Here is an 18,633-nt window from a genome sequence, read left to right on the forward strand (position 1 = left end):
TCAAAGGCAGGGCTCACAAACTCACGATCCACGAGGTGAGGGAGATGAATGGAAGGGCTGGATGGGCATCATGGGCCCGGGGCAGCACGTACCCCATGACAAGGAGGCAGCTTCTACCCTGTTCCCACCAGCAGTTGCCATGTCTGGCTGGCGATGCCAGACTGGCCATGTTTTCAAGAGATGTCAGAAGTCTGGATATTTACGGGCGCCTGGGTGGCTCAGTTGGTTAAGCGACTGCCTTCGGCTCAGGTCATGATCCTGGAGTCCCTGGATCGAGTCCCGCATCGGGCTCCCTGCTCAGCAAAAAAAAGAAGTCTCAATATTTATGTGAAATCCTTATCTTCAAATGTAAGCAACTACTTTCTTAAAACAAAAACAAAAACAAAAAACAGACCCACAAACATAGGGTGAGCCAAGCCTCAAGCAACTATGGGCTGGAGTCAACACGTAGGCTGCATAGGGTTTTATTTCTAGCCTAGAGGCGGACGTAGGGCGCAGACTGAGGGGGTGTTCAATTCACGTTGGTTGGATGAAGAAGAGACTGAATGCATCCTAGCCATGCGAGTTTTCCTTGCATTTGTAAAGAAAGACCACCAAGGTCAGATCAACCAACAAACTTACCAGTAATCTCTGAGCACCTGACATAGCTCCCCCATGGGATCCATACCTCGAACTATTTTGTCTGCCAAACCAAATGCACAGAGGAATAATTAATTTTTAAGTTTGTCAATCAAAGAAGGTAAAAAAAAAAAAGAGTATCCAGAGCTTCTGCTCAGCCTGAGATGAACAGGGCTACCTACTAAACTGGTATCATTCCAGCCAAAGTAAGGAGAATGGAACTTTATGGCTCCTTCCAGGACTGCTGGGGAACCTAGTGTTCCTCTGTGAGATCTGTCCAGGCCTGATCGTTGAGTAGGAGGCTGGCCTGGTCCCCAGGCCTGGGTGGCCGATGGAGTGGGGGGCGCTGCATCTTACCCCTCAATTCTCCACATTGTTAAAATTTAGTTTTGGTGGTCCAACCTTATGGAAGGGATTTGACAGCATCTAGCAAATGACACATACATGCCCTTTTTAAATGTAGCAATTCTACTTCTAGGATTCTAATCCAAAGACACATTTTGACAAAAATAGAAAACTACTGTTAGATAAGCAAACGAAGTCAATTTTAAAGGTCTAGTTGGCTTTAGTAGACAATTCACGGATCGAGCAGCATCCTTTCTAGCAAATAGAGGGGAACTCCTGAGGCGTTTGTACAACGTGGAAAGTATTCATGGAAGGAGGGTGGGGCAAGAAAGTTACCAGCAAAAGAAAAAGATTTTCCAGGTGAGGCTGCTTTCCCTTGGGGGGGAGACCAAGCCGTCTAATCAGACAGATTACCTCATCTTCCTTTAGGGGATGGAGAGGGCCCATTTGGCTGACTCATTGGCGCGCATCGGAAAATTCCTGACTGATTAAGATTACCTTTCTGGGGGAGGTTGAAACTGCAGTTAGAGTCTCTATTAAGCTTCCACTGGGGGCTTGGCCTAAGTGATGCCATTTTGGGCCTGTGATTTTTTTTTTTTTTAAGACGTACGCACCAGCTCTGCACTGCAATGTTATTTGCAAAAGCAAAACATTAGCAGTGTGCCCGAAGTGACCATCAACCGGGGACATCAGTCAGATAAGCTACAGTGCGGGCCGCACAACTGGGTATAATGCAGATGGAAAAAAGAAGGGGATGGTTGAAATCTCCAGGGTATATTGTTTGTTTAAAAGAAAAAAAGAGGGGGCAGAACAGAACAGTATTTATAGCTTGCTGCTTTTACATACACAGACACGCATGTTTTTAATAAGAATCAGTGCAAGGAGAAACCCAAAATTAATAAGACTAGGTATTAATGGGGATAGAGGTGAGATTTTTCTTGTTTTCTAGTTTGACTCTGCCACCAGGTAAATGTTTTACAGAATCCATTGATCAAAAAGACATCCCTCAAAATTGAGAACTAAAACAAATGAACCCCGGGGCACCTGGATGGCTCAGTTGTTTAAGCGTCTGCCTTCAGCTTGGGTCATGATCCCAGGGTCCTGGGATGGAGCCCGTCATTGGGCTCTCTGCTCATTAAAAGAATAATAATAATAAAATAAAACAAATGAACCCAACGGTTACCAAGTTGGTAACATAACCACACAGAGCAAAACATTACCTCGAGGGGCGCCTGGGTGGCTCAGTCATTAAGCGTCTGCCTTCGGCTCAGGTCATGATCCCAGGATCCTGGGATCGAGCCCCGCATCGGGCTCTCTGCTCAGCGGGAAGCCTGCTTCTCCCTCTCCCACTCCCCCTGCTTGTGTTCCCTCTCTCGCTGTCAATCTCTCTGTCAAATAAATAAATAAAATCTTAAAAAAAAAAAATTACCTCGAGTGGCTTTATTTTTGTTTGTTTGTTTGTTTTAAAGATTTTATTCATTCATTTGACAGAGATATAGAGAGAGAGCACAAGTAGGCAGAGAGGCAGGCAGAGGGAGAGGGAGAAGCAGACCCTCCACTGAGCAGGGAGCCCGACGAGGGGCTTGATCCCAGGACCCCGAGATCATGATCCGAGCCGAAGGCAGCCGTTCAACTGACTGAGCCACCCAGGTGCCCCTATTTTTTTTTTTTTTAAAGATTTTATTTATTTATTTGACAGAGAGAGAGAGAGGCACAAGCAGGCAGAGGGAGAGGGAGAAGCAGACTCCCCACTGAGTAGAGAGCCCGATGTGGGGCTTGATCCCAGGACTCTGAGATCATGATCTGAGCCCAAGGCAGGGGCTTAACCCACTGAGCCACCCAGGTGCCCCTCAAGTGTCTTTAAAATGCAGAATTTTGACTCTACATTCACAGGGTGGGGGGTACTTTCCAAGGATAAACAACAATGACAAGGAAAAAAACAACGAAATCTGCAACTTCCTCTAGTAACCTTATTATTGGTGATGTTGCCACTGTTATTTTGAAACCCTGAAGTTAGAGGTTAAAGCCAGTCAGTAATTAATTATGCGAATGTTGTCCTGAACCAAGACTTCCAGTGGAAGAAAAAAGAGATGTAAGTCCACAACAAAAAAGTTAAAAGTAAAACCCTGCCATCTTAAAACTTGAATTGGAAGTCTAAGTTTGTACTAATTACTTATTTTTCTCTTTCTAACAAAATATGTAGAGTTGACCTGAGAATAATGTGGGGTTTAGGGGCACTGACCCCTTCTCCACGGGCTGCCGAAAATCCGCATATGACTTTTGACTCCCCTAAAACTTCACTACTAACAGCCTGCCGTTGGCCAGAAGCCTTACCGATGACCTAAAAAGTCGATTAACACTTTTGTATGTTATGTTATGTTATACGATATTGTTATGTGTATTATGTCCTGTATTCTTATAATAAAGTGAGCTAGAGAAAAGAAAATGTTATTAAGAAGTTCACGAGGAAGGGAAAAATATGTTTATAGCACTGCACCCCATGTACTGCAAAGATTCTGTGTGTAAACAGACCTGGACCTGCACAGCTCAGACCCGTGTTGTTCACGAGTTGACTGTATCTCTTGGCTCTGGCAGCCGAAAAACCTGGAAGCCATGATAATGTGATAGCATGGAGTACCCTGAGGCCCAGCTTGTGGCCTCCAGATACCGATACCATTTACCACTAGAGGATCAGGGATTCTTGAGGAGATGGCTGATTCCAGGGCTGGGCCAAGAAATGCACAGAAGGAGCCAAGAATATCTTGAAAGTCCAGAAAGTTGGGAGCCTCCAAAGATCACTGGAGTCCTGTCCAAGGGCTCGGGAATCAGTAGGAAGAGGCTTCCTGTGGCCAAAAGTGGGACAATTTGAGCATCACATCAACTCAATCGAAACAAACTAAACACACAAAAAGCCACGAGTTCCGTATGATATTATACGGCAGCTACTTCGTCACCATGGGGGGACTGCTTGGGCACCGACTCGCTATTCTGATCATTGATAGAAAAAGGGAAATAATCATCAATATGTATGCTGTTTTTGTCTGAGCGAATATTTCAGGTATATTTCAAGTAACTACAAATAATGCTGAAGGAAAATTCTTTATTGAAGAATTCTAGAAATTAAACTCAGAAGGAATGGTAGAATGAAGAAATCACTGTTTTGCAGTTCCTAATCAAACAATGGATCTAGGGGAAGAGCATCAGTGGATATTGGACCCATAGACGAGAGGTCAAAGGGGAAAGTCCAATAGATGTTGATCACATCAGGACCCACTGATCAACCCTAGCATCTATCAATTATGTACCTATTGAAATGATGTAGTAAGAGATCCACGGAACTATGAAGTATTCCAATAAAAAATTTTCAACTTAAGTCCGAATCTAACTAGCAGTCTTCAGGAAGTATGGAGATAAAGGAACAAGGAGGCAATCATTAAACCCAATACTTGGGACATTCTAGAAGATAAGTGACCCCCACCCACTCCCACTTTTTAAAGATTTATTTATTTATTTTAGAGAGAGAAGGAGAGCAGAGGGAGGGGCAGAGGGTGAGAAGCCGACTCCCCATTGAGTGCAGAGCCCAACATGGGGCTTGATCTCACAACCCTGGGATCATGACCTGAGCCGAAATCAAGAGTCAGATGCTCAACCTACTGAGCCACCCAGGCACCCCTCATTCCCTCACTTTTTGAAGAAAAAAGCATAAAAAGGGGAAAGTATTATTTATTCAAAGTCTTAGACAACAACCAAATGCAACCCATGTATGTATTTTTTAGATCCTAGTCCCTAATTCAAATCAATAAACCATTAAAAGGCATTTTGAGGGAATTAGGGAAATTTGAACATGGACTGGACATTAGATGATATTAAAGCTATTGGTAATTTTGTTTGGGGTACAATAGCATTGTGATTACATACATTTTAAAAATCCTTACTTCTTGGAGATGTACAATAAAGTCTTAAAGTGAAATGGTAATCTGTGTCTTAAAGTGCACTGGCAAAAATGAATGAATAACATTTTTATTTTTATTATTTTTATTTTTTTAAATTTTTTTATTGTTATGTTAATCCCCATACATTACATCATTAGTTTTAGATATAGTGTTCCATGATTCATTGTTTGTGCATAACACCCAGTGCTCCATGCAGAATGTGCCCTCCTCAATACCCATCACCAGGCTAACCCATCCTCCCACCCCCCTCCCCTCTAGAACCCTCAGTTTTGAATAACAACATTTTTAAACATGAGGGTCTAGATAAAACAAAGATTTGTATAATTTCTATAGACTGAGTTGTATCTCCCTCCCTGCCCCCCAAATTCATATGTTGAAGCTTAACTCCCAATACGATGGTATTTGGAAGTGGGCTGGTTGGGAGGGAGCTGGGTTTAGCTGAGGCCGTGAAAGTGGGCCCTCCTGATGGCCTTTAAAGAAGAGACCCCAGAGAGCTTTCCTCAATCCCCCCACCATGTGAGGGCACAGTGAGAAGGGGGCTCTCACCAGGAACGGAACTGGCCGGCACCTTGATCTGGGACTTCCAGCCTCCAGTTTATATGGTCTTTCATTATGGCGGCTTGGGCTGAGGAGTAGTGTTGTAATTCTTGACGCTGAGTGATGGTATTGTGGAGTTCATGACACTATCCTTTTTCACTTTTTTTTTTTTAAAGATTTTATTTATTTATTTGAGACAGAGAGAATGAGAGAGAGAGAGCACATGAGAGGGGGGAGGGTCAGAGGGAGAAGCAGGCTCCCTGCCGAGCAGGGAGCCCGATGCGGGACTCTATCCAGGGACTCCAGGATCATGACCTGAGCCAAAGGCAGTCGCTTAACCAACTGAGCCACCCAGGTGCCCCCTTTTTCACTTTTGTTAGGTTTGAAAGATTTTGTGTAATCAGAAGTTTGAAAAACTTGCATTTTGAAGTTTCTGCCTTTAGTGTTACCCCAAGGGGCCCAAGAAGAGCAGATGTGGATGGGACCTTGCTGACTGAGTCACTGGGAGCCTCCGCTGCTCACCCTCCTGCTCTTCACCTGAGAACTGCCCCCTTCCCTCCGACCCGGGGCTGCTTGACCATCCAGCTTGAGACTTTGAGGAGACATGCCAGGGCCTGGACGTGGAAGGGATGAGGACATTTTTAGGAAAAACCCAACTGGGCACGCCCCTCCTTGGACCCCTCTTCTTTGGTGCCATCTGCAGGGTGAGGGAAAGGCCTGGGTAGGGAGGGAGCCAAGGGGTGAGGTGGGGGGTGGGGGAGACTTGGAAAGGAAGGAGAGGAGGTCAGCTTGTGCAGACCCAGGAGGGACTGGGACGTGGAAGAAGGAATGGTACCGACCAGGGGTCAAGCCCCCCTGGGTCTTCCAGGAAATGCTGGAGGTGCCATCATGCCCTGCTGGAACGGAGGTGGTAAGAGCCATCCTCATTGTTAGTGGGTCATGGGGAAGAGGGACAACCACAGTCGGTGGCCCTTCAATTACTCCCTAGCTGTCGGCATCCTCTCAAGCTGGACAGCAAGGGGGCAGGTCATCCAAAACATTTGAAATATTGTCTGATTTAGCTGACCTTCCTGTCACGTCTTGTCCCCAGAGTCCTTTTGTTGGTATTTATTCCTTTAGGAGAGGTGATTCATCAGCCTGACTTGGGTTTCTGTTGAAGAATCCACAACCTTCCCGTTGGTAACGTCTGCCTTTTAACTACCTGACCTCAGCCCACAGATTCCGAGGGGCAGAATGTTCTGCGGGACGGGGCCCCAAGGCCCTCCAGCTCGTGGGTGGCAGTTACATGGCCCCTGGTCTGCCACCCCCCCACCCCGAGTGCGGGGCAGACACTGCCAGGCAATCTGAGCGCTGGATGTGGCCTCGCCGTCCTGAGCAATGTGCACCCCCAGCCACTTGTCACACTAACCAGCACTGGCGTGCAGTCTGTTTTCCTGGAACAAGTCCAATCCCCTCATTCTAGAGAGGAAGAAACTCGAGGCCGGGGAGTGTCACTTACCAAAAAGTCGCAAGGTGAATTAGCGAAGCACTGGGACTCGAGGCATCTGGTCCTCGGGCTGGGAGAGCTCTGAGCCGGGACAGCTCAGAGAAGGCTCCCTGCTGCCAGCCTCCATGGGCAACTCTCAGAGGCCAGCAGGTGCCAGAGCTGAGCTCCCTCCCTTCCTTCTCCATTCTGGCCAGCTTCCATCCCCAGCCCTGCCTCTCGGGCCAGCAGGAAAGCCATCCTGGGAGCTGGCTCTCCCCGGGGCCAGCTGGAGCAGCACACGGACGCAGGAGGCAGCCGTGACAGCCTGACTCATGCCCAGTGCAGTAGCCCCACGGCTCCCTGTCCCCTGGCAGGCAATAGCCACCCTGCCGGATGGCACGGCATGGGCTGGATTTTAGAGCAATGAACCCTTTCTGCTCAGCCTTTGGCAACTTCTACCCAATGTCTTATTTGCTCTTCAGGGAATACGTGGCCGAGTCAGGAGCCTCTGACAAGGGACTTGTCTGATGCTCAGGAAAGACCTTGGAGCTTTGAGGGCCCTGATGGGAGATGGAACCACCCCCGCTCTATGGGGACTGTGCTGTGTGGATCTGGATGGAGGAAAAGGGCAGACCCATAAGGACAGGCTGGGCATTACCTCCGTCCCAACTGCTTGCGAGCTGAGTTCCAGCCAGCAGGCCTCAGGGTCGGGTGCTGATCTGATGCCCCGTGGCCGTCTTTGGAGCAGGAACAGAGGAACCGGATTCTGCCCAGGGAGCCACCACCTCTGGCGATCACACAGGGGAAGATCAGACAAGAGCGTTTACTTTCCTCTTGGCCTTATCGGTGTGCTGGAGGTTCCACCCAGGAGGATAAGCAAACTGAGGGACTCAGAGCCTTTGCTGGTGGCATGACGGCCCCTGGGCCCCCGGTGATAGCCGGCTTATCCACACAGCCCGGGGCCTAGAGCCCATTTGGCAGTTCTGCCCTGCTCTTCCTGCCTCAGTCTGCAGCAGCCCCTTGCTGGTAACTCACAAGTGAAGTATGTGACGAGGTCATGTGGGTGACGTGTGGCCTAGATGTCCCCTGGTGGGTTGTGGGATGTCGAGGTGTGCAAGGAAGACTGGAGGTGGAAAAGTGGCCATTTTTTAAAAAATTATTTATTTTTTTAATTTTATTATGTTAGTCACCATACATTACATCATTAGGTTTTGATGTGGTGATCCATGATTCGTTGTTTTTGTATAACACCCAGTGCTCCATGCAGTACGTGCCCTCTTTAATACCCATCACCGGGCTAACCCATCTCCCCACCCCCCTCCCCTCTAGAACCCTCAGTTTGTTTCTCAGAGTCCATAGTCTCTCATAGTTCATCTCTCCCTCCGATTTCCCCCCCTTCATTTTTCCCTTCCTTCTCCTAATGTCCTCCATGCTATTCCTTATGTTCCACAAATAAGTGAAACCATATGATAATTGACTTTCTCTGCTTGATTTATTTCACTTAGCATAATCTCCTCCAGGCCCATCCATGTTGATGTAAAACTTGGGTATTCATCATTTATGATGGCTGAATGATATTCCATTGTATATATGGACCACATCTTTATCCATTCATCTGTTGAAGGGCATCTCGGCTCTTTCCTCAGTTTGGCTATTGCAGACATTGCTGCTATGAACATTGGGGTGTTATGGCCCTTCTTTTCACTACATCTGTGTCTTTGGGGTAAATACATCATCATTAGCCATCAGGGAAAAGTGGCCATTTATGGAATTTGGTTACCCTGGGCTTTTGCAATTGTGCTTCCCTTGTTTGGAATGTTCTTCTCTCAGCCCTTTGCATGGCTGGCTCCTCCCCATTTCAGCTGTCATCTCTACTATCCCCTCCTCAGCGAGGCCTTCCGTGGCCACTCCAGTCTCCCAGGCCCAGAGCCTGACTCATTCAAGGAGCCCCACAGATGCTGGATACATCCTCCCATGTGCTTTCCATGGACGCCCTACGAGGTTGAGATTGTCCCCAATTTACAAATGGGGAAACTGAGGCTTGGAGGAGTCAAGTACTCCCTTGAGGAGATACGGCTAGTAGTGAGTCGTACAGTCGTGATTTGAACCCAGGTCTGCCTGATTGCAAATACCATGCTCTTGGCTGCTCTTCTGTCAATTAGTGCTGGGCGTGGGGGTCAGGGCACCATGTGGGGGGGGCGACAGGAGGGGAGGAAGGGAGACGGAGGGCATAATTATTAGATATGTTAGAGACTCTTCTTTTCAGTGAACACTTCCTTTTTAGAGGGAGAGCAGGCAAGGAGGAGCAGAGAATCTCAAGCGGACTCCGCACTGAGCATGGAGCCCGACGCGGGGCTTGATCTCACGACCCTGAGATCATGACCTGAGCCCACATCAGGATTCGGAAGCTTAACCTACTGAGCCCCCCAGGTGCCCTGGCATACTGATTATTTTAAATAGAAGTTACTTAAGAGACAGTCTGGCAAGAAGGGCACTCATACCCTCCTCTGTTCCCGTGAAAGCAGAAAATAAATCTCCCCTGTGAAAGGTACCCGCCCTGTACTAGGAGCTAAAGAGATCTTATCACCAGAGATGGGAAATTTAGATCCAAGAAGACTGTGTAAATGACCCTTGTTACTTTTTACTAATTTACCCAGCCCAAATTCTGTTTAGAATTCCTAATCAAAGCTCCCAAAGTTAAGTTTTCTTTGTCCTGTCAATTCCTCACAGATTTATTGTCTGTTTGTCTAAAAAGTATAAAAACTCCCTGCCTTGGTCATTTCTTTGGATCTCGATTTCATTGTTTGGCCTCTGTGTGCATGTAATAAATCTTTCGGTTTTTATTTTCTCCTGTTAGTCTGTCTCATGTAAACTGAATTCTTAGTCCAGCTAGAAGACCTTGAGGGTAGAGAAGAATTTTTCCTTCCCTTCCGTTACCTTGGGTGGAAAGTTAGGAGGGCTTCCTGGTAGAGGTGGCAACTGCCCTGAGTCTCAACGGATGAGAGGATTTTGCTGAGGGGGCATGGGGAGCAGAGAATGTCAGTCAAAGAGGGCAGCCTTGGCATCCCAGTGAGCCCAAGAGACGTTCAGTAGCCAGGCAAGGTGGAATTGCAAAGGTCATAGGCCCAAGGGACACATTATATTAGAATGGGCAGCAACAAGCAACACCCCACTTAAAAATAATGTTTCTTTCTAGGACTTCTGTGTGTCCATTGCAGGTCATGTGGGGCTCTGATTGGAGATGCCGCCCCTCGGGAACGCAGACCGATGGAGACTTCGCCACCCGCCAGCGCCTCCGGTTGCCGTGGCGGGGGCGGGGGCGGGGCCCACGCGAGCTCGCACACGGGCCGTCACAGCCCTTTTGCCCGGAGTGCCACGCGCCGCTACTGCTCGAATTTCACGGGTCTGAATGAGTCACAGGGCCATGCTGAATTTCAAGGGACCATGGAAATGTAATCCAGCATGTGTTTAGAATGAAGACTAGAAAAATCTGGGAGGACAGCACTAATGATACACAAGGGATAACTCGGGAAAGGAGAGCAAAGACCAGGTCACAGCCACGGGTGGGCCTTGAATGCCACGCTCAAGAGCGTGGAATTCGTCCCGCGTGATGGGGAGCGCCGAGTAGGGGAGTGAGATGTCAGACCGTGGAGAACGAAGGAGGCCGGCCCAGGAGAAGGCTGCAAGAGAAGAAGGAGGTTAAGAGGAAGGGAGGACATAAGACGGAGCAGGGGGACTGGGGAAACGGGTGGGGGAGTGTGTGGACAGGTCGTGGGAGAGGGGAGAGAGGGAGGGGCGATGGGGAAGAGCGAGAGGGCACAGACGTCCTGGGGGGCTGTTGACCCTGGAAAATCAAGACTTCCATGAGGTGGAAGGCTTTCGATAAAACGAGGGACTAGACTTACTCTACGGCGAATTTTCACAGTGGAACAGGGCCAAGTTCCAACTGTGGGAAGACAGATTTAACTTGAATTTTGTAACACCTTCTGTTATCAACTTCTCCTTGTTCCTTGAACTATTTGCCAAGCGCTTTGCACAGAAAGGAGCTTGGTGTAATATGTGGAAATGTTAATTTCCTTCCTGTTCTCATAGCAGCAGGACAGAAGGAACGGCAGCTTTGCCATGGTGCAGAACCACCCTGCAGAAAACTCCTGCCCCTGCCCGGGTTTGGGGGGCGAGGTTCCATGAGGGCACCCGCTGGTGGGCAGGTGGGTACAGAAGCAGGTGCCAGGATGGAAAGGAGGGGGAGGCCCTCTCTGGGGGACACAGGGCCTGGCGGCTTCCATGCAGGGCCGAGGCTGCTTCTCTTCCCGCTCAGCTCTGCAGGGAGGGGCAGTGATCGGAGGTAGGTGGGTGCTGAGCATGTGGCCTTCAGAGGAGCTGGTGGGACCCCCGAGGGCTGGCCCTGGGAGGGGCACCTGTGTGACTTGTCCAGAGACAGAGGGCATTGGCATGTCACCGTCCGTAGCTGGGGGGGAGCTCCGGTTGTACGGGTGACCCCCATGTTGTCTGGACCCCACCCCCATTTGTTCCTGACCCCATAACAGTCTGCAAATCTCACCGGATTCTGTGGCCGGGAAGGGAGGGAAGACTGCACTTGAGTCAGGGTAATGAAAGGATGTAACATTGCTTACAAAGGAGAGGGAGCAGAGCTTAAAAACGCAGCGCTGGAGGCCAGATGGACTCGCTGTGCGAACTTGGACAAGTTACTTCCTCTCTCTGTGCCTCCTGTTCACCATCTTTATTTTTTTATTATTTATTTATTTATTTTTAAGTAGGTTCGAACTCAGGACCCTGAGATCAAGAGTCCCTTGCTCTACCGAGCCAGGTGCCCATCGCCACCTTTAAAGAGGGAACAATAATAGAGCCTCCTGTGTTAGTATGTGTAGGGTGCTTCGATTCTTGGTAGGTGCTATGTGAATATTACATAAAGTTGATCATGTATTTTGGACTTAAATTCATACCCGTTAGACTGCTGTATGTGGGAAGCCTGTCCGGGGTTTAGGGGTTAAGAGGGAGCTGTCTCTTAGTGCAATGTCATGACTGAGGGGCCATCTGGTTCCATCTCTGGCTTTACAGATGAGGAATCAAGGCCCAGAGAACAGCAAGGACTCGGCCAAGGTCACCCCGGACCAAGACCACTGAGTGACAAAACTGACTGGAGCTCCGAGGCCTGGTGAAGCCCACGTCTGAGGCCCGAGTCGGCCTCTCCTTAGCTGTGTGATGTTAGCTCTGGGGGGCTGTCCAGCCTGGGATGAACGGGTTGCGTGGTGGGCCTCTAGCCTGAAGCTGCCTGACCTCCCCCTGGTGGGGTCTGCCTGGGGCCTGCGGCCTAGAGGAGAGGCTGTCCTTCCATTCTGACACCAGCTGGCCCTCGGGCCTGGGAAGCTGTGTTTGACTGCGGGCCTTATCATGGCCCATCCCAAGGCCGGTGTGGATGGAAGCGTGGGGAGCTGCGGTGGGACACCAAGGCTTAAAGTTCCTGGGAGCCCAAGCTGGACACTGAGCCGGCCTGTCTTGCTGAGCACTTCATCAGCAATCACACCATGCCCTCCCTCTTGCTCTTAAAAACCTGGCATGTGCGTGCATGCATGCATGCGTGCGTGCGTGTGTGTATATGAATGTGCGCACGTGCGTGTGTCTGTGTGACTATGTGGGGAGTGTGGGGGGATTTAAATGCTGAGGTGATGTACCCTCTTGCTCCAACTGAGGGCTCCTCCCTAGATCACCAGAATGGGCTCACTCTAGAGACTTAGAAGAGGCTCTATGCCTTGGTGGGATTCTTGAGCTGACACGGTGAGAGCAGAGGGGGCTCGAGACACGTCGGCATTATCTGAGGTTGCATTTTCCCTGGCTTTGGTGTGCTTTTGTTTCTAGCAGCACCTGTCACCTGTCTTTGGAGGATCTACTACGACGGCCCAGTGGCCACAGGATGGCTCTCAGACGAGCTTGTGGCCACGGGAGAGCCCAGCTCCTCTGCCTTGGGTTGGGCATTTTGGAGGCCAGACTTACCTTCCAGGGTTCGCTGTGGGAGCAGGCTGGAGCTTCCGTCTGCAGGACTTGTGCAGAATCACACCCAGGCTTGTCTTGGTCCCATCCCGGTCCTGCTTCCCCTGCCCCTCACTGGTTTCTCTGAGAGCAACTTTGAAATAAATTTCTTTGACATGAAACCTCATGTTTTGGGCTATTTCTGGGGACACTGACCTAAGAAGACCTAAGATGGTCTTCTGCTTCTTTTTCAGGCAACTGATAGACCGAGACCTCGACCCGTTTAAGTTTCTCTCCCATATTTTCCTAGAGCACCCTGCAGTTTTCTCTGCCATGTGGCTTTGCCCTTGCTTGATTTTCTGAAACCCCTGCTAGACCACAAGTTCTGGAGGGCAGGAATCTCACTTGACTCATTCCTAAGTCCATGGAAGGACACTTGGTTTCTAAAAGATTTTATTTATTTATTTGAGAGAGAGAGATATATAGAGAAAGAGCAAACTAGTGGGGAGAGGAACTGAGGGGGAGGGAGAGGAAGAGAGAATCTGAAGCAGACTCCATGTTCAGTGTGGAGCCTGATGCAGGGCTTGATCTCATGTCCAAGAGATCATGACCTGAGCTGAAACCAAGAGTCAGAAGCTTAACCAACTGAGCCACCCAGGCGCCCCAGGAGATATGGTTTTTATTCTCCACACTCTAATTGTCACTCTAATAAGACTTATTGCTCACTCACATCTGACATGGCTTAGCAGGGTGCCCCACTCATCACAGTCGCGCAGGGAGAAAAGCTGACGGATGCAAGGGAAGGGGATGGGTGGCAAATTGGACTCTGGTTTGTGAAGGCTTCTACCTGGAAGTGACATATAGTAACCTCTGTGCACGTTGCAGTGGCCAAAGTAAATTCCATAGTCATGGCAAATCTTGGGTGGCTGGGAAGTGTGATCCAGCTAGAATATTTATGACAAGCAATAATGGTCTCCACCTTCATTCACGTGCCTGTACTTTACTTTCCTTTGCTTCTCCCCACCCTGCCCCTCAGCCTCTTTCAGCCAGTAGATTCAGATTTGGATGAGATTATATGAGAGGATATACACTAGGCTGTTAATAAATAGGGAAACCCTGGGCAAAAAATGAAAAGAAAAAAAATCCAAAAGCTATACTTTAAGAGAGCATATATGTTTATAATAACAATTTTGCATTGACAGAAGACTGTGTGTGTGTGTGTGTGTGTGTGTGTGGTTTCTGTATAAATTTAATAAAATAACAAAGGAAAGAAATTTGTAAAACATAAACTCATTTACCAAACCCAACCAGATAATAATAAAGCAGTACCATATTAACCATAACCATATCAGGTTTAAGTTTGGATACACATTACAAAAAAACTAAAGTGACTGTAACAAGATAAAACTTAAATTTTTTCCCCCTCCCACTTAAACCAGTCTGGGGGTAGGCCATCCAGAGCTTGAATGGTTTCCACTTTCTAGGTCACCTCATGGTCCAATACAGCTGCAGAAGTTCCAGCCATCACATCTGAAATTGAAGCAGCAGTTAAGAAGGTGGGGAAGGCAAAATGACTCACCTCCCAGCTGACTCAGCTCCTTTAAAGCAGCCTTCCAAGTAGCTTGAACTCACGACCCTGAGATCAAGACCTGAACTGAGATCAAGAGTCAGATGCTTAACCAACTGAGCCACCCAGGCACCCCTACTCACCCAGTCATAACAGCAAAGGAGGTTGAGAATTGCAGTTTTTAAGCTACTGGGAACTTTGCTATAAAATAAAATATATTCTAGTTTTTAAGGAAGGCCAGAGAGTGGGTAACTTTGTTGGGAGCTACCAGCCCCCACCATAGTGTGCAACTTCTTTCTGGGTCGTGCAGGCAGAACTGCTGAGCGTGGAGGGGCAGTCAGAAGGAAGGAGCCCCGGTGAGAAACCAGCCAGACCAATCTGACTTGCAAGTCCAGAAAAAAATAAGACAAAGCCCTCACTGAAGATCTCCTGGAGACCGAATTGGGGATCATGCGTACCACAGGTTGAAACTTCCTTTAAAAACTGCTTTTTCAACCAGTTCCCAAATCCCTGCCCCCGCAATACCTCAGCTTCTCAAATATCTTGTTACATCTCAAACTCTGACCTACCTGTCTAGCTCTCCTCACTTCCGTTGACATCACTTCCCCATCCAATAAATGGACATAACAAGATCCAGTGCTGAGGAGCTAAACAAACAAACAAGCAAACAAACACTTTGTAGAAGGGGGTAGAGAGGAAACACAATGAATATTTTGACTTTGCTATTTTTTTTGTTCTTGATTGTCTGAAGGACTGAGATGTCTTGGGGAACAGAGATCTCCTGTGTCCTCTCAAATTCCAACCAACAATGTAACTTCCCTGAGGCTGGAGATGGTGTCTGTTCACCTTTGTATCTGCAGTTCTTAGCACTGAATGTGTGTGGAATGAAAGAATAAGAGAAGAATAAGGAGCTGTCTTCTCTTGCGCTCTCTCTCTCCCTCTCTTTTGCATGTATCAGGGTCACTCTGAAATATGAATGAAATTGGGTATAAATGAGGCATGGTAGAGGGGACATAAGTGCCAGTGATAGGACACCAGGACCAAAGGGGGTGGGCTAGAGCCAGGGGGAGCTGAAAAAAGCCAGGAGTGGAAAAATGGAGGAAACAAAGTAGGAAGAGCACCCTTTCCCGGTGCCACCTGCTTCAGATGACTCAAATTTCCTGCCACTTTTTCCTCCTTCCCTCCTTTGCCCTAATTCTCCATCTTTGGTGACTTATTAGGGCCAGCCCCACCCCCACCTCCCAAACCCAGATGACTTGACAATGACCCGTTTGATGCGGAAAGTGTGCAGCAGTTTGTCATTTCCCTTCAACACCCTGGGTGGAATCATTGTGTCTGTCACCTTCGCAAGTTATTACTGTCATTGTTTTAGGAGTTTCTAGCATTTGCAGAAAATGGTGTATAAAATAGGTTCTGCCTGTCCTTATGAAAATTACTATCCAGGGGGAGTGAAAGGTCAGGTACACAAAAATGTAGTAAATGCTAAGAAAGGAAAAAGCGTGGGGTGTTTGAAGAACAGACAAGGGGGCACTTCCCGAGTCTTGGGGGTACAAGAGGGGCTTTCCAGTAGAGTCTAATACCTAAGGGGCACAAGTGACAGAAAACCCCAAACAAGCGTGGCTTACACAAGGTGGTTTATTTCCCTCTCCCGTGGAAGTCCAGAGGCAAGCATCCAGCAGTGTCACGATGCTCCATGGTGCCAGGGCTCAGGCTCCTTCCGTTTTGTTGTGCCTCCAGGTACGGCCTCCATTCCACGGTCAAGTCACAGTTCAAGATGACTACTTTCCCTCCAAGCATCACGTGCCCATTTCACCTGCCAACACAGTACCAGTGAATGAAAGGATTGCTGAATATAAACTCAAGTTAATCCATCAGTAGTATTTTCTAATTTTTTTTTTTTTAGAGAGAGAGAGTACATGCATGCGTGCACAAGCGAAGGGGGAAGGGACAGAGGGAGAGGGGAGAGAATCCCAAGCTCAGCACCAAGCGGGATGCAGGGCCTGATCTCATAACCTGAGCCGAAATCAAGAGTCGGATCTTCAATTGTCTGAGCCCCCCAGGCGCCCTGTGTTTTCTAATTTTTTTAACCACCAAAGTAACACATGCACAAGATTAAAAATTATATAGCACAAAAGGTTTATGACACAAAGTGAAGGTCATCTGCCCTGGTCCGCCCAACCCCTCAGAAACAGTTTCACCCCAGTTTCAGACAGCTGCTGTCAACAGGAGCCACTCTGATGTTATGTTCAAAGTGAGATGTTTGCAAAAACCAGCCATGATATCCCTCAAATAAGTCAGTAGCTGAGACTGCCTTCCTCATGATCCCTTCTGCGCTCTAGGGGTGCTCACTGAGTGAAGTGTGATCATCTGGCCCAAGGGTGATTGATCCATAAGCCACCTGGCAGCCGGGAGAGGGCAAGAAAGAGGAAGCTCTGCCCAGCAGGGGCGGTGGTGATCACCACAGCCAATCAGATCCATTCTCTCTAGAATTTGAAATAGAAATTTTGAGACTCTCTGCTGAAAGGAATTTTGATGTCACAAAGGAAAGAGCAGACTCAAGTAAGGAGGATGAGGCCTTAAATACTGCTGTGCCTGGTGCTACCACCCGCCTTGGACTTTATGGTTATGTGACCCAATAATTCCCAATCTCCCGAAGCTGGTTTGAGTTGGGTTTCTGTCACTAGCAATGATGGTCTTAATTCAACACCTAATAAGATTGCGAGTTTTGGGTGGTACGGTTTCCTTGGTCTAAGAAGCTCTCCTCCTGGGACCCCACTTTTACAAAGCTATCATGGACCCTGCTGAGAGGCAAAACAGGGACTGGGATTCGCCTGGCTGTTGAGTACAAGCTGCCCAGGGAAGAGAGCGCTGGCTGGCATCAGGCCCTTCCTCCCAGGTCATCAGTCTCGTGATTCGGGGCAAGGGAGGATGTATGAGGACATCTGTCAAGCACTACCCACACAGAATGGACTAAAAGTGCAGTCTAGGGCCTCGGGAAACTACGCAGAGTTGTTTTGAGGAACCCGCCAGCCAGTTCCAAACTGACAGGCACTTATCTCTGCCAAGCAAGGACACAAGACAGGTCCGTGGTGACTCCCGTCCTGGGCCAAACGGTGTCACGGCCGCGAGCGTGTGGTCCTCAGCCTGAGCTCGGACCACCTAGGGCGTTCCCCACGTGCTGGGATTCCATTCGGTTCTTCTCGGGCTCCTTTCGGGCCGCTTTCAACAGCCTCCCCAAAGCCGAGCAGATAAAACAGACCTGCCCCTTCCTCGCCCGCCAGAGAACACGCCGGATGTCTGCGCAGGCGCACTCGCCCTGGGCGGTCGAGTCTCCGCCCAATGGGCGGTGCCCCTCTCAGGGGCGGGGCGGAGGCTTTTAGGGGGCGGGGTCGGGCGTCCGCCGCTCGCGGGAGGGCCTCGTGGGGACTCCCGTGGGTGTGGCCCGGGGGGGGTGAAGGCGGGGAGCGGTGTCGTGGTGACTCAGACCCACGGGCCACCCAGCGTGGTGCGGGACGAGCGGCGCGGGCCCCTGTCCCAGGCCCGGACGTTGGAGGGGTGTCACATCCGGCGGGAGGGGGCGGGCCTGCGGGCCCCGGAAGTGTGGGCACGGGCCGTGGTTTAACCCGCGGCGGCGGCGGTGGCGGCAGCGGTGGCGGCGGCCGGGCAGGTGAGCGGGACCCGGGGAGGGGCAAGGACGGGGAAGGGGGTGGCGCTGGCAGTGGCTCCCGGCGCGCCTCCGCCTGTCGGCCTCATCCTGGCAGAGGCCGGTGATTGGGTGCGAGGGGCGCGTGACTGCCGCGGGCGCCTCTGCCCCTCGCCGCTGAAGGGAGGGAGGCCGGCGCCCCTGCCCCTAGCGCCCTCCCGTCCCTTCCCCCTGCAGGTGGCGCCTCCGGCCCCGCCCCACCCCTCACCTCCACCCTCCACCCCTCCACCCCATATTTGAGCATCTCGCTGGGCACAATTCTAGTGACGTTAGAGCCAGTTTGCCCATTGTACAGATGGGCAAGCAGGCCTAAGAGTGGGAGCCAGAGGTCCCACGGGAGGCCGGTGGCAGGGTAGGGTCACAGAGACTCTGGTCTGTGACTCCCTGCCTGTGCCCTTTCCCCAGGACAGTGAAAGAAAGGGGCTTTCAGCCTCGGCTCTGTTCTCCTTTTTTCTGT

General features: G+C 49.7%; 1 protein-coding gene and 3 long non-coding RNA genes across 11 annotated transcripts in view; 2 read left to right on the forward strand and 2 right to left on the reverse strand.

Moving 5' to 3' along the window:
• LOC144379413 (uncharacterized) overlaps positions 1-18,633 on the reverse strand; it is a 197,578-nt gene that overhangs the window by 65,430 nt on the left and 113,515 nt on the right. The window lies entirely within an intron of this gene.
• Positions 11,013-13,088, forward strand: LOC118547277 (uncharacterized). Of its 2 annotated transcripts, none has more exons than XR_004923031.2 (3): positions 11,013-11,126; positions 11,697-11,823; positions 11,998-13,088. It is a non-coding gene; the product is annotated as an uncharacterized LOC118547277 (long non-coding RNA). The 2 variants fall into 2 exon arrangements; XR_013442666.1 differs by lacking the exon at positions 11,013-11,126 and adding an exon at positions 11,133-11,263.
• On the reverse strand, positions 14,264-17,772 carry LOC118547276 (uncharacterized). Its single transcript, XR_013442317.1, has 5 exons — positions 17,520-17,772; positions 16,823-16,956; positions 16,099-16,286; positions 15,043-15,120; positions 14,264-14,436 (listed from the first exon to the last, which is right to left on the reverse strand). It is a non-coding gene; the product is annotated as an uncharacterized LOC118547276 (long non-coding RNA).
• The window catches only part of VPS37C (VPS37C subunit of ESCRT-I), a 27,796-nt gene continuing 27,148 nt past the window's right edge, over positions 17,986-18,633 (forward strand). The window contains exon 1 of one of the 2 annotated variants that reach the window (XM_036110647.2): positions 17,986-18,140. The gene's annotated coding sequence lies outside the window, so the exon portion shown is untranslated. The remainder of the gene's footprint in view (positions 18,141-18,633) is intronic. The other variant, XM_036110648.2, reaches the window with a different exon arrangement.

This window comes from Halichoerus grypus, chromosome 11, assembly GCF_964656455.1.
Source record: "Halichoerus grypus chromosome 11, mHalGry1.hap1.1, whole genome shotgun sequence".
Classification (NCBI taxonomy): domain Eukaryota; kingdom Metazoa; phylum Chordata; class Mammalia; order Carnivora; family Phocidae; genus Halichoerus; species Halichoerus grypus.